The 7,107-nt window shown below is 38.9% G+C and overlaps 1 long non-coding RNA gene and 1 pseudogene across 1 annotated transcript; one reads left to right on the top strand and one right to left on the bottom strand.

Moving 5' to 3' along the window:
- The first annotated feature begins 1,210 nt into the window (after nucleotides 1–1,210).
- On the top strand, nucleotides 1,211–2,437 carry LOC149142148 (plant intracellular Ras-group-related LRR protein 4 pseudogene; annotated as a pseudogene).
- A 1,785-nt stretch (nucleotides 2,438–4,222) lies between these two features.
- Nucleotides 4,223–5,314, bottom strand: LOC149142147 (uncharacterized). Its single transcript, XR_016264400.1, has 2 exons — nucleotides 4,908–5,314; nucleotides 4,223–4,583 (listed from the first exon to the last, which is right to left on the bottom strand). It is a non-coding gene; the product is annotated as an uncharacterized LOC149142147 (long non-coding RNA).
- Nucleotides 5,315–7,107: the final 1,793 nt, after the last annotated feature.

The raw sequence follows: 7,107 nt of genomic DNA, 5'->3' as shown, positions 1-7,107 counted from the left end.
CTGCACAATTCAACTATGTTACATACTGCTCGCGGGTAGCTATTCTGTTTGAGTCACTACCAGCTGGGACCAATGGAATTCTTACGCCAACAGCTCAGGCTTCTGGAATTTTCACAAGTCTAAGGAGACAAAGAAAATCGAAATTTTGGTGTCTCTCTCTATTTCATATCCTGGATTGGGAGATCGAAGTCTTCCAAGTTTCATTGTTGTCGAACGCTGCCAGTTGTCGTAAGTTGCTGCATAGTGGAAGTTGATGGGAAGAGGTCGAAATTCTTGGAGGCTGACTTGGTGTGGAGGGAAGATTTGGTCTTGGTCTAGGGTGAAGAGTCTCAAAGAATACTATTGGAAGGAAGAATTATCTTGATTGGGTTTTCCCCTCGAAGGAGGTTTTGCCCTAGCATGTGCCTACATCTGGTGTCTATTGTTTTATGTGCTGCTGCTTTTGGTAATTGGTTGATGAACTAAAGAAAGAAGATATAAAGAATCTTAATAATAAGAAACATCACAAGTAATTATCGATTTACTGCCTTTCTGATTTTCTAACATGGTCAAATCTCTAGGGAGCACAAGTCAGTTTTCTCTAGTCTTTGAACCTAAATCCACTCCATTTCTCTCCAATTGAATTGTTCCTTAACCCCATATGCCCCTAAAAATATATATTGGTAAGCTAAGGCATTGATGTTTTATCCTACATCACCATTTTTTTCATAAACCATTTAAACTATTTTGTCGAGGTTTTACTCTCCTGGTGATTCCTTGGTTGTGTGTGTTCAGGAACCTTTCCCTTTGAACTGAAACCTAGAAATTTCCCTAAAGAACCCTAGCAATCCTATCTACCTTAAACCCAAATGGTTCAATCATTTGAAAAGAATAATACCCTCCTCCATTAAGGGCATTGTTGCCATTGTTTTAAAAGAAGAATACGCGTATCCTCCCCTACTAGGAGTTGATGTTGTGTTGCCTTTAATCGCATTGAGTCTCGCAAATTTGATCTAGAAAGGGGTAGATCCTTCTTCTCCCCTCCCTCCTTTAGAGATGTTGTTGGCATCCATAGTATCCTCCCAATTTGTCGTGGTTTTTATGTGGAAAAGTACCAAAATGTTTCTTCTATCAATCCCTTATAGGCAGTGTTTTAGAAGAAATTTCAATTTCCCTAGAAACTAGCTCCGTCAAGGCAACTGATCTGAATGATGTTGACCACATGGAGACATTCATGCTGTCATGGATTCTAGGGAAATTGGCAATCCAACACTTGTTAACAGGTACTCTGTCATGAGTGGATCTAAAGGGGAGGAGAATGTTGAAGAGGGTAAAAGGAATTCTGTAGGAGCCAAAGTAGAAAACAAGAATTTTGTGGGACTGATTATAGACAACATAGATGTTGAAGGGGAACAAAAGCTCAGTTTAATAAAGCTTGCCAGCCTGATTGAGATAAATGCCAAGGAAGATGCTAAGAAGTTGGATCTTCAAGGAAGATTGATGGACCAAGTTGAGTGGTTGCCTGACTCAATTGGAAAGCTTAATAATCTTACTGAAATCATTTTGTTTGAAAACAGGATAGTGACCCTTCCTAGGAAAATTGAAGGATTTTCCAAGTTAAAGAAACAGGATACTCATGCAAATCAGCTAATGAATCTTCTAGATTCCATTGGTGAGTTGCCCAATCTAACCGATCTAGACTTGCATGGCAATCACTTATAGACTCTACCTGCTTCAGTTGGAAAGCTTTCTCGGATTGTATCCTTGGACTTGAGTTCAAATCAACTTTCATCACTGCCCGAGTCTGTTAGACAGCTTAGCAATTTGAAAACACTGAGTATTGAGACAAATAAAATTGAAGAGCTACCGTATACAATTGTCAATTGATCAATATGTTGTTGAGCTTCAAGCAAAATACAATCAACTCAAAGCTTTGTGTAAAGTTATTGCCAAGCTTGAATCATTACAAGTCCTAAAATAGAAATATAACGGAACAAAGAGCCTTCCGTCAACAATGGGTTCTTTAACCAATTTGAAAGAACTTGATGTAAGCTTTAATGAAATGGAATTGATACCGAAGAGTTTGTGCCTTTCCACAAATCTTGTTAAGCTTAATGTTGGCAGCAATTTTGCTAACTTACACAAGTTCCCACGATCTATTGGAAATCTTGGGATGTTTGAGGAGTTAGATATTATCAATGATCAAATAAACGTCCTCTCTGACTCTTTTCATATGCTTACATATCCTCAAATTCTTAAATATGAAGAGACACCATTAGAGATAGTGGAAGGCATATTATTGAGAGTGGAGCTAAGGTCGTTGTACAGTTTATGCTTGGTTGTGTTGCAAAAGGGGATGCAAAAAAAAAAAAAGACTAAGCCAAAGGGGAGGTGGTCAATATTCTGCTCATGTTTGAGGAAATGCAAGTGGGCTGAAGTTATGGAGGAACACCATTAAACGCACCTAATGCAGAAGCAAGCTTGTCTAGTAATACATAATCCAGTTGTTTGAAATCCCAAAATTAGACCAATCATACTGGAGAAAGGTCTAGAAAAGCTTGTAAGAAAGGTCAAGGTAAAACCATAAAACATGAAAGATACAAAGATACAGCTACCCCAATGAATAATGTTGGACAAAGACTAAGGTTAAAAAAAAATGATGAGCAGATAAACCAGGTACAAAATAGAATTGACCAAAAGAGTATTATTTTACAAGAAGAAAGTCATGTTGTGTGACATGAAAAAATCATTTGGCCACATTGAGAGAATTCAGGAACGTAATAAAATTCTAGATCAATAGTGGGATTCCCTGAAAAAGCAGATCCTTCCAGCAAAAAGTAATGTGCGGGCCATTAAGGATGAAATTGGTGCCTTGAACTTTGGTTTAAGGCAATTCCAAGGTCAATGGGTTGATGCAAATTCTGTTTGACAAGAAGCATTGAAGACTCCACAAAGCCAGAAGGATGAGATATTTGTTGAACTGAGTTGCAGAATTGGTGCAGCATATCAGGATTGCTTTATAGAGGTGGCTAGAAGGAGGACATCGACAAAACTCCATATAAGGCAAGCAAGCCAAGGAATAGAATAAGAAAGACTAAAGTGATCAGACCAGGACAACCCTTAAAATATTTGCTTGCACATACTCCTCAGGATGTCTTAGCAGCTATGGGTTATTTGACGTCAACTTGATTGGCATTAATGATGCAGACCTAGCATGGTTGGCTCCAGAAGCCTTAGTAGGGCCACTGCCTAAGGTTGATCGTAATCTGCACGTGAAAAACTCGTTCTCTAAAGCGGTAGCTATCATTCAGTCCCAAATGAAGATGGTCCTATAAATTCTGGTAAGGAATATAACCTTAGATGTTTGATAAAGGATGTGATAGTGATGAAATTATTGGAACAAGTAAAATGGAGGTTGAAAACGCATGTCTAAAAGAAGAACTTGCTTTAGCAGTAGCACATATTTGTACTCTTGACCCAGGATTGAACTATAAACCAATGAATGGAAACAGTGAAGAACTTGCTTTAGCAGTAGCACATATTTGTACTCTTGACCCAGGATTGAACTATAAACCAATGAATGGAAACAGTGACCATTGCATGGTGACATCTCCAACCAGCATATTGGTCATTGGACTACAAGAACTAAAGAAGGGTGTTGGTTTTCTTCCTATGGCAATTGTAAGTATCGAAGGAAGTTTTTCAATTCTTGAGAATTGGTAAGTGCAACATGAACAGAGGGGTCATCTATATGGCAATTGTAAGTATCGAAGTTTTCTATTGGTTGAACCAGGGGATTACATTTCTGAGGTGCTCGACCTCAAATTGGTACAGCATTAATTCAAGAACTCGTATCGTTGTTCCTGATACATAGATGGATAAATATTATTTCCTCAGGAGTTATCTAGAATATGGTGCGTCAGAGGATCATTTTCCATGAAACTTAACAGGATGACACCAGTGGACTTTCTATGGACGAGTTTGCAGATCATAGCGCACATGTTCTACTTTGCCACCCCATGGTATACAGGACTTATTTGACGTCCTGGACTGACCTCGTAACCAAACCTCAATAACCAATGTAAAAGGAATTTTGACACAGAAGCTAAGACGAATAACTAACAACTATACTAAAGCTTAATACAAAAGAAAGAAAAACAATATACTCCACAGAATCAATACCAAAACAAAATGGTTCAAGCAATACAATGTCCCTGAAAATTGAAGGAAACAGAAAAACTCACTTAAGTGTTAAGCTGGCGAACGAAGCCAGAGAAGTTGTTGCGCTTGAAACAACGCGGCAGCAGATTTTGAGAGAATCGGTGGGCATCTCGAATAATAAAAATGTTGCCCGGGCTGCTTCAGGAGGCGACTGGGTCTATCCAAGGATGCTCCACCATGTCATAGGTCTTAGTAAGAAACAGAGGAATGGCGCTGCCTTGCAATCCTTCCATGAGCTGGGGCGGGACAGGAGGCTATGTTTGTGAACTCTCCTCTACGAAGCCAAGAGACGAAGCCAAGAGGTGAAGAGAAGAACCTTCTGCGGATGTCGCCATGGTAAGTAATTTACGACAGTGCCTTATCTTCATTTTCTGAAACCGTCGCTGCATCAAGAAGAGAAAACAATAAATACCCTCCACCTTCCTTCACAAATCAGTGCGTAAATGAATAGCAAATATCAAACCCATAACCAACATATCAGCTATTAGGACTTTCCTTAATATTTCCACTACTAGACTCCAACAAAGACTAAATGATGATCAGAGATAGAAACAGAAAACAGGAGGAAAGAAGAAGATCACAGGGAGAAAGCAGAACCAGAAAGGAAGAGGAAATCCCGTCATGAAAAATAGAAAGAAAGAAGTTGAAGAGAGGACAAAGAACGACTCGGAATAATCATAATTGCCCACAGTGGAAACCATTCTCACCACCAATGTTACACCTCTGGTCTGTCTTCTGTGATCTACAAAAATTTAGATTCGAAATTGGCAAGATTTTGTATCCTCCTCCGACGTAAATGTTCAACTGCAACTTCATCATCTTCTTCCTTTCTAATCTCCTTCACCAAATTCTCGTCAATCTGTCCGGGAACGCATCGCCTACCCAACTCTGCAACGTCGAAACTGATTGCGTATGTCTCCTGTTATCCTCTCCAACGCCAAGATGTCTTAGCTGTATACCTCCCCTTTCAGAGACGGGCACCCCACAATACCCAATTATGTAATCAATATATGTAAGCCTTTATCAATCAGTCATATCTATTCTGTAAACGATGTCGTTCAATCTATTAGTACATCAGTATTTACCGATAGCTCCCATAACAGGACTTGAGCTGTCTCTTGAGGCTGCCGTTGAATCGTCATGCTCTGCTGCAGAGATCATGCACGTTAATCCAATCTTTTAATCATTATTTAGAAGGGTTAATCCAATCTTTTAATCATTACTTACAATGGTAATCTTTTAATTATTATCCAAAATAGTTTGTCCTATTTTTTAATCATTATAAATAATATTAAATGAGTCTTTTAATCATTATTTAGAATAGTTCATCTCATCTTTTAATCATTACTTACCATGGTATGTGAATCTTTTAATATTACTTAGAATGGTTTATTTATTCTTTTAATTTTTTTTAGAATGGTAAATGATGCAACATTGTTTGCACTTTGTAATCATTACCAAATATTCTGGGCTTTCTATTTATCCAAATTATCTTTTTTTTGAATTTTTTAATTATTACTTAGAATGGTAAATGATGCAACATTGTTTTCATCCTTGTAACCATTATCAAGTCTTAATATATTTTTTGCTTTTCATATTCATCTAAATTAGCAAGTGTCATTTAAAGTGTGCTTTTTATTGTTTATTTGATGACTTAGAAGGTAATGGATATATAAAATAAATGTATGTAGAGAAAGGCTTTATATATTTTATTTAATGAGTTTAAGTAGGTTATATTTTAGGTTTTTCATAAATTGTAAAAGTGTATTGGGTATAAATATTTTGACAAGTCAAGATCATACCAAGGTGACCTAGGACCTGGCAGCGATGGAGGACTGTGGAGACAAATGTTACTCGTAGCAGGTGTTGGGGCAGCCACATAGTTGCTGGGCTAGTCCTTGGGCTGGGTGTTGAGGGAGTTGTGAGCATTCCAAGGCGGCGGGATTATTTGGGTGAACGTTTTTACTTTGTTTTCATTTTTCACTGTGTTTTTCATTTGGATGACCGGATGCATCCTTTGTGACTCTCAACGTTTACCACCTCCTCAGTTTTCAATACCTCGTGCTGCTTGTATTTCCTCATTTTCATACTGAGCCTCCTTGCTTTTTCTGGGATCTCAGGTCACCTGGGGTCGTACTACGCGAGGAAGGTTTCGTTGTTTTGGGTTCTTTAGCCTACTCGGAGCTTTCGCCAGTCGTTTTAGTCAAGAGTTAGTTTTATTTGTTTTTTCCTCTTTACACTGTTACCAGGATGGTGAACCCGACCAACTATGTGGATATGGAACTGGCTCTTAAGGACATTCTGTCAGTTTTGGATTTAGAACCGATGCAACAGAATCCTGCGAAGGTGCTCTTGCCAGCTAGGTCTCCACTTGGCAAAAGTTTTCGTACGGAACCGGCATGGAATTAGGGCAGTGGCCTAGGGTTGCTAGAGGAGTCAAAACCCCCTTCCTCAAGGGTGGTTTGCTGGTTTCTGGACTTTGAAGTTCATGAAGGTCAGGATGGTGCAGTATTGGCAGGCATTTCTGTCACGACGTTAGCGGGTTTACAAGTAAGCCCAAAAACCCCTCCGACAATCTCTATTTCTAAGGTTTTAACGAGTGGTCTGGAAGATATAGTGAGAAGTAGCGAGCTCAAGAGGCAAAAAGGGTTGCAAACTTGTCTTAATGAGTTACTAGGGGTGGAAAAGTTGGTTACGGGCTTGAGCCTATACAAAACTCTTGACTAAAAAACCCCTTCTTCGACTTTTGCCATCAACCTCTCGGAGTCTTTTCGTTTAGCAGTTGACACTATTGTTATTGGGGAGAAACCCTTTATTGGTTTCCCGAAGGTAAATTCTTCGGCGAGACAGCCACTCCAAGAAGAATTTGGGAACAAAGTGTTAGGGTTTCCTAATTTTCCAAGCCAA

Source organism: Pinus tabuliformis, chromosome X, assembly GCF_031772625.1.
Source record: "Pinus tabuliformis cultivar Carrire ecotype Pingquan chromosome X, CPIR1, whole genome shotgun sequence".
NCBI classification, from domain to species: domain Eukaryota; kingdom Viridiplantae; phylum Streptophyta; class Pinopsida; order Pinales; family Pinaceae; genus Pinus; species Pinus tabuliformis.
The sequence above is the reverse complement of the archived record's forward strand: the minus strand, read 5'-3'. Positions and strand labels throughout refer to the sequence as shown.